The following is an 8,940-nucleotide window of genomic DNA, read 5'->3' as shown; positions in this document are numbered from 1 at the left end:
ATTTCTCACTCTTTTCCCCCCAAGATTAGTATCAACCAGTGTAAAAAATAAATAATGAGATGTATTCTTAACATTGTACATACAAAGGAGAAAATACAGCAGTACAAGTATGTGAAAATTCCTTTAACTGCTATTGGATCATGCACTTTGACATATAGGTTATAAACGCCACTCTGGTAAAAAAATCTGTTTATTTGAATTTAGCTCATAGCCCTTATTCCAAGGAAATTGTAAGGAGAAATAATGGATTAATGAACACACATGGGAAAACAAAATACCCTTGCCTAAAAACTCCCCAAACCCAAGAAAGCTTGTTGGTGGAAAGTTGAATCCTACCATGTGTTGAAACACTCTCTATGTGTGAAAGATTAGAAAGATTTGCAGTGAGTCTTGTTGGACCTATATTAAAGCTCATAAAATTATTATTTAAGGCAGGCACACACAGCTTTTTGAATGTAATCTTCCTCGTCTTGGAGTGGGATTTCCCATCCTGCTGACATGTTAACTTGCACTATTTATTCTTCCATTCTTACATTTTCCATCCTTGCATCCATATGCAAAACACAGCTTTCACTCTATGCCCTAAAATCAATCAGGTTGCAATTTTCCTCAGGTCATTTGCTCCTCAAGCACAAATTATGAATATGATCATTTTGCTGCTCTCTTAGAGCCTGATGCTTAACATGGTAACAGAGTTTATCTGTGGAAGTATCTATTTACCATGCTAAATCAATAAAATAAAGATACATTAATCACTTTGCTTCTCACAGTACAATTAGGCTGATCTCCTTGATCTTGTAACAGTAACTAAGCAAGCAGCTCCTTTAGGGCTGTTTTTATTTAAAACAATATTTCATTTTGCCTTCTAATTCTGACCTTGAGTATGAGATTAACCTTAATGCATAGTAAAATCTTTTACTGGACATCTTATAACTGCAGTGATTATTTTTTTATCCTATACATTAAACAATTTAGTGAGTATATATTCTACCTGTGACACTAGAAATCATCCTAATTTAGTTCCTTCCCTTCCTTCTGATCTGTTGAGTGACTCTGTGAGCCACTCGGGCCCTGAACTGTATTTCCTGTTGCTGATTTGAATGTTTTGCCACACAGAAAATCCTATTGAGTATTAAAGAGCTGCAGCTGGGCAATAATTAACTGCTACCAAGACCACATATGTAAGAAAATTCAGATGACTGAAATACAAGTAATAGTATCTAACTTAGGTCAACTTCAACATTTTTGGCTACCTGCAAAGCAAATGCAATAATGGATCATGTTCAAAAATTCAATTTTTATCGTTCAGAGCAGTCCTGGTATTTTTTTTAATTGAAAAAAAGTTGTAGCTATTTGCATCAGAAATTTCTGTCTTACCTAGTTCCATATATTCTCATAAATGTTCTTCATAGGAAATTTCCAGCAACTCAATTGATCCTCAAATGATACTGAGGGAGGTTCCCAGCTCATGGGTGTAAAAGAATCTAATTCTCTCCGTGGTTTCACCTAAATTTGGATGAAGACTCATAGTCAGAGATTATGGATCTGGAAGAGATAAGCAGCTAGCTATTCTCGCCATGGTGTGCTGATTACAGATGGAAACTTTTCCTGCCATATTTTAGAACAACGGAAACCTTATGTTAAAGAATGCAATGGAATATGGACCCTGGGCTGGTTGACTGCACCTTTCCCTCTTTAATTGCACCTATAACAAAGATTTCTCTCTTTCTTGAACATCCTTTGTTTGACTAGTAGAGAGATTGGGGATCCAGGCATTGGGCGCATCTTTTTTATTGTGAAGAATATTAGGATTTATTAGTGGTTTAGGAGAATATTGACCTCGGCATCTCCTCAGTTAATATTTAACTCTTGGGTCAATAGATCTGGGTAGTCACTTATTCAGAAGTCACTATCAATTTAATTGCTATTGGCAGTACATACTGTACAAACCTTTGGAGACTGATAATTGAGTATTTGTTACCAGATGCTATGAAGAATATCACATTAAAAACCTGATATAGTGATGACAAAAATTATCTTGTCATAAAATTTTTGTATATAGCACCATGAGTTTTTGAATGGAAAAATGCTAAAAACCAGACATTAATTGCTAGTATGTGTTTGGTTCTTTCATTTCTTCTCTTTGTTTAGATCAGTAGTACCAGAATATTTTCAGTGAATAAGAATAACCCAAATTTCTGATTCTCATTAAAAATGATTACATGGTAATTAAATGAGCACATAGCCAATATTTCAAGGGAGGACAAGCAATTCTTTGTCAGTCTGCCTGGAAATCTGTTAAGTATAATCAAATTCTGAAACTTTTTGTTTTTAATCTTTGCTCAGTTATCACATACCAAGCACACTAAAGGCATTGATCCCCATCTGTAGACAACGTAGTAAGGCATCTGATAGCAACAGTATCCACTTCTCTTTTTGGTGTAGCTTGATGCCATGGTCCCAGCCACAGGGAAAGGAGAGGGATCTGAGCTGCCAGCTCTCTCTATTCCCAGCACCAGGAGCTGTGATCTCCTGGCTGATGAAGCACGCTTCAGCTGCGCAGGATTTATATGAGATCTCTGTAGTGGGTCACCTACCAGTCAACCACCTATCTGCTTTCAACAGTGGAGGGGCACTGGACTGGGTACAGAGATAATTCTTCATACTCAGCATTTGATTTTCTCCTTCAAACCCAGTATTGCATTTTTGTTCCTCTTCTTTGACACTGAAGCTGCTCATGGGAGTGACACAGAGACCTTCATGATTATAAGGCCCCAGAACTTCCTCACCAAGTCCCTTAGAGGGGCTTACAGGCTTTTTATGTACCCTGAGCTGGTCACAAGGGGAAACACCAAGAAAATATTCTCAAGAAGGCAAAACAAAAAAGCTTCACTGGCAAACTTTAGAAAATCAGGGAATTTTGGCAAATGTTTAAAGCAACATTCAATCAATATAAAGCATTTCACAAAGCATTAACTTAGCAAACTCCAACACATCCAATCTTAAGTTACTCAAACTTTGAGAGGAAGGAATTAGAGGAAAAAAGATAAGAGATATAGAAAAGAACAAATATAGCTTCCTGTTTCTGGTGGTGTTGTAGCTGATACAAAGTCCACGAGAACATAGGGTCAAGACATATAGTTGTGTTGAGCTCTGGTTGAAGCCCAGTTTGGCCTTCCTGGGCCCTCCCCACAGGTGGGACTTCTGGCTTGGTGGCCACTCAGGAGCTGGGTTAGGGATGCCAGTGGTGGGCTGTGGAGCATTGCTCCGGTCTGTCAGGGATGTAGCACAGGTGGGATACAGGTGGGATACAGGTGGGATGTGTTAAGCAGGGCACTGCTTTGCAAAGGAAGACTTGACTGGCCCCTTTCCCCACACATGCACCTGAAATGTTTCAAGCCAGAAATCCTTCCAGTTTCTCACAATGACTAATGACTTGAATAAAAGCATGTATTTCATACTTCCCTATTTTGGCTCATTAATAGGAATTCACTTTAAGTTCTGCTTCTTGGAAATGTCTTTCAGTTCGATTTTTTTTTAATGTGTTGTAAAGACAGGCATGCCCTTTCTGAGATTGCTGGAGGCTTGGGTACATTACTGTGTCCTGCAAGAACCCAGTAAGGTGTGCTTGGCTCTTCTGAAGAGCCCCTCTGTGCAGCAGTGACAGACTGATACCTTTGGGAGTAGCAAGAACATAAATTGTCTTACACAGAAACAGACAAGGATGGCAACACGTGCTTCTGTTTTCATTTGGGCACTCAAATGTGTCTTGTGGTTTGACACTCTTTCTCTTAACTGCTTGTGTAGTCCTATGATGGATAGGAAATAAAAATGAAGAAGAAAGAACTTTTCTGGGGCTAGAATCACTCCCTGCTGATGGTCAGATACCTGATATATTATCATACATTAGTGCCTCCTATACAGTAGAATACATATCACTCCTGGCATGGCTTTTGCACCAGCTTCATGATTAAATAGCACTCAGGATGAAGATACAAACAATTAAACAGGTGGCAACAGGCTGATTCAAGAAAAACCAAGATTTTGTTATATATATATATATATAAACTAATATATCTATTAAGGCACACAAATGTCTTTATAAATAGAAATCAATTAGTGTTCTAAGATGCCTTCTGATACTTTATGCATTAGTATGATGGACTGCATCATGTGTATGAGTGATTATTTAAATATATGAGTATGCATATATTTAAATAATTTACTTTTGAGATGATATAAGATTTTTGAATTCAAACTGTGCTGATGCCAAACCTATAATGATACTGGCCAAGTCAAGCTCTGACAGCATTGAAGCCTTAATGATGTGGTTAATGCTGAAGTGATGTAAATGTAAGATCTAAGAAACAGAATAGGGTATTTTAAGGATCAAGCCAAAATACACAGGTAGTTAAAGTTCACAAATGAAAAGGTACATAATGCATCTGTGGAGATAAAGGAGCATGACTGAGAAACAAGTTTTCCTTCAGTTCTTTGCTTAAAGGTCTCTGCTGTGTTTTTTATTTCCATCCAGACAATAGTGTTTAGAATATAAAGGAAATAGCCTTTATAATGTGTTTTTCTCCTTTAAGCCTCAGTTTTGAAGACACTTGATTGCTTAAATCTTGCCTAAGTTTAGATCAAGGATCTCAAAAACAATCTAGCCTAGCTATTCTCCTAGAGTATTGCCCCTGTAAGTGCTTGTAATCATAGCACGCTCTTCTGTTCAGCCTAAATCTCCCTGGATGCCCAACTGTAGTTGTTCAGTTGCACAGGATAATAGGAGAGAGATAAGCTCCCATATCTTCCCTAAGGGTGCTTTGATATGAGCACCCACTTCTGGCAAAATCCCTGGAGACACTGCCAACATTAAAATGGGAAGTAGTGATGCTCTCCCACTACCTTCTCAATTTTTTTAAAATGATTTAACGATGAGGAGTTGTCCACCAAAGACTTGGATTCTGTGCCCATGCTTCATGGAGCCTTGAACTTACAATAGTGGATAGCTTATTTTCCATTTCTGTTGTGCAAAAATACAGTATTCTTGTAATAACTCTGACAGCTTTCTGTGACTGCTGGGATGAATCTAATTAAAGAATGGGTATTTACCTGGCTTATCTTCAATAGCCAAGAGAAGTAAAAGGCTTATGCAACATGATAAAGAAAAGAAATGTAGCTGCTTTGGAGAATAGGGAGGAAAAATTTCCTTCATCAGCCTCTAAATAGTTTAAGAGCTGCAGTATGTGAGGACCCAGCAGACATTTTAAGATGAGGGAGAGCAATTAAGTGTTGACTAAGATGGCATCAGGCAGCTGATGGGTTAAACAAACCCCAATATGTTATAGTTACCACATGTGGTGGCACTTAATGAAATTGCCCTTGCACATCTGAAGCCATGTGTCACTGCCTGATGTAGAACACTTGTCTTGCTCTTCTCCCTCTCCTAACACTCACCTGGCTCAGTAATTGTCCTGAGCAGAAACCCCTCTGAACTGGGCTGGCACAGTACTCTTGCAGGTGGATATAATTAAATCTGCTCCTTTTAGACAGGATTCCTAACAATGCTGCAACTGTATTTATTTAAATCTGACATTCTAACTTTATGAGGAAAGTGTTCTTTCACTCCAGCTGGCAGTGTGGTATGTCCAAGGTGCTTCTTCAGCTGGCTAACACGGGAATGACATGCTCTGCTAGCACTGACAGCACAGCAGGTCTGCCTGCAGCAGTGGAATATCACAGTTACCTGGGAGCTGAGCAGCTCACACTGCATTAGATCTGCCAGACTTGTCATTTATGATACAAGACTTTCATACTTAAAGGGCTCAATTCAGATTTAGTTGTATAAACAGAACTCATGGCTTCAGAAAATCCATTCAAACAGGAAGAGCAGGTACCTAGTTGCCTGGTCTACTTCTAGACATTTAGGTCCTGCTTTCTTGACTTACACTGTTTGCCTTTGACAGGAAGGGAACAAAGCATGCTGATGCAAGAGACTGCCTGGAATAATATTCAGTGTTGTGTTTTCAGGATTTTAACTTCTTGGGTCACTGCTTTAATTACTGAACTAAAATGTAAGATACCCGGCTCAGCAGCCCTGGCCCATTATGTTCTCATCCTCAGAAGAGGGCTGGGTAATCTGGATGACAAGCAGATGAACGACCTTGATATATCCTACCAACTTCTTCTACTCTGCATGGACACTTGATTGTAGGCCAAGTGACTTCCCCTCTGCAGGTTTTCAGCAGCACTGTGAGAGCACAGAAATCTCAGGCAGATATTTTAGGCGTCACGGGCTGCCCCCAGAGCCAAGTGTTTGCCTTTTTGGTGAGATAATCTTATGTTAGGAACTTCTGTGGGTGAGCAGGGTTCTGCTTGGAAGGGATGTGACCAGCAAGCACATATGTGTATGTACATCCCAGGAAGCAAAGCTTTAGTCACATTTCAAGGAGGACATCCCCTTACAGGACCCTGATGATGAAACAATCCTGCAGCCTCCAATTTGGATCTTGGCATTTCACTCTTCACATCACAGAAAGCAGATGGAGCTCAGGAAATCTCCCAAGCCTCATAATCCCCTCCTCCTCTGAAGCCTGCAGGAGTCCTTGGGTACTGTTGGGATGTTTCTGTTTAAAACAGCAGGGTCAATATTTTGCTCTGGTTTGTGTATGCTCACACCACTGCACTACTAAACCCTTGTGAAACTGCTGTAAGCAACATGATCATCCAGCATCGTGAGCAGATCTTTTCTTTCCTCAAGGAGAAACTTTTCATGTGTCTTTGAAGATTATTTGATAAATAATATGCATACTGTGAAATCTGTGCTTGGTAAAAATGCTGAAGGTGTGTTCAGAAGGAAAAAAGAGTGGGGTTTTCTGACAGTACCAATGAATGGTTGTGCTGGGTCTGAGCCTGCCTCTGGATGTCCTGCCTTCCCAAGCAGTGAGCATGCATGTGGCATCCAGTGTTCCCACAATACAGTGCAGTCCCTCCCAAAATTTGGGGTGTGCTAGGGAGCTCCTAGAATGCAAAGATGATTTTGCTGTGTTGAGTACATTAGGAATTGCTTCAACAGGAGCAGAAAACTTTGGCGCTATTCCCAAACAAGATTCTCTCCCTAATTTTAGGTATGGAAGATGCCCTCATTCTGGAAACAGCCTTTCACAGAGTGGTCTGTCAGGAGCTTTCTTGTGGAAGCTGAACTTTCCAGGAACCAAAATGGTGAAATGGCAGGTTTAACTACAGTAGAAGTGTTGCAATTACACTGTGTTTCAACGCCTCTTCTGTCACCATCCTGAGTACCTGGCCTGGGGAGATAACAGCTGTTCCCAAGACACTTAGAACTGAAGATCTTTAGTTGTAGTCTTTCCTTACGAGGAGTGAAAAGAGTGTGATAGTGACAGTTTTTGAATTCGTAGTGAAATGTGTTCTTGCGAAAGCACCTGGTTGGCAGAGCAGGAGACACACATCTCTTTGAGGAGAACTGTAAGGCTTTGTTGCTGAGGCAACATGGTACATGGGAAATGGAGATTCAACTTTTAAAATCAGGGCAGACTTTCCATGCATCCTTGGGATCCTTAGGCATTGACTCAGTAAAGCAACTTGGTTTTCTGATTATGTGATTATAGTGTGTATTTAAAGATGTGATCAGAGGAAGACTTTTTTTTCTGTTCACATACTTTGACTATTTTATTTGTAAGACATGTAAGATCCTTAGGACCAGAACTGTGTCTCACTGTGTGTTTGTTCAAATGCCCAAAACAAAATAGGTCTGTGGTCAGGTCCCCAGGTGCCAGCATAGTCCATAAATTAATGGTAGTGGTAAACACACAGAAAGCTCATTTGAGTTAATGGAAAAACATCTTTATCATTTTATGTGTTTGTATTTTCCTTTGAAAAGCCAAATGAAATAATAAAAAACTCCACTCTACATGAGTTCAAACAAAATTTAATGCCTAGATTGTCAACAGATCCACTGGATCATGCGCTCCTGCTGCCAGGGCTTTGCCTGTCATGGCTTGGAGTAGTCATGTGCTTGAGGGGGCTGGAAGTTGTGTTTCCATGGTTATGTAGCTCCCGACTTTCTTTTAATAACCCAGACGAGAGATTTGTTAATGTTCACTACTGATAATGGGAAATTATAGAAAAAATTGTTCCCAAGTGCTTTGTTTTTTGTTCTGCTCTGTAAAAAGGATGAGGTGAAAAAATAACAACAATTCCTCCACATAACCAGGAGCTACGTAAAACCAGTAAAATGTGACTTTATGTGATTGCTTATGAGCAGCTCAAAAATTAAGGCACAGTGGACCTGTTCCAACTGTAAAGGAACCTATCCCAGTTGAGAGTATTTACCCTTGGTGGAAAATTTGTGAAGGGTATCATGATACAGGAAAGGTTACTTTGCAGTCAATGGTCCATTCTTTTCCTGAGATTGCATCACATCCCAGGAAATCCAATAGAAATAGACACTACACCTATGAATAATATGTTGAGAGAGGCATCTTCTGCATGAGGGTATATCAAGATCTTTATTTTCTCTGGTCAATTGAACAGTAATTGATGCTAATGCTAGAACATGAGGTTACCAATAAGGCTCTCAGAGTCTTTAAAAGTAGTGCAGTGGGGTGAGTATTCAATGTTAATATCAATTATATTTTCTATGTTGAAAGGGCAGTTACAAAAGAAATAGATTGGCTTTGTTCATACACTGAAGTTTGCAATTTGTTAGGGAAAGATGTGGTCTCAAGATCTGAGTATCTATTTTAAAATAAGAAACAAAACCAAATTCACACAAGTTAGAAACTTCTATTTTTCCAGTTCAGAAATGTTCTGATGAATATGAAAATATATTCTGAAAAAGTAACATTGAAAAACTGAATACCATACCTGTCAAAGTTCCTGAGAACTGGCGGCAAAAACAGAATTGGGAAGTTCTGAATTGTA

Source organism: Aphelocoma coerulescens, chromosome 1A, assembly GCF_041296385.1.
Source record: "Aphelocoma coerulescens isolate FSJ_1873_10779 chromosome 1A, UR_Acoe_1.0, whole genome shotgun sequence".
NCBI lineage: Eukaryota > Metazoa > Chordata > Aves > Passeriformes > Corvidae > Aphelocoma > Aphelocoma coerulescens.
Note: the sequence above shows the minus strand (reverse complement) of the source record.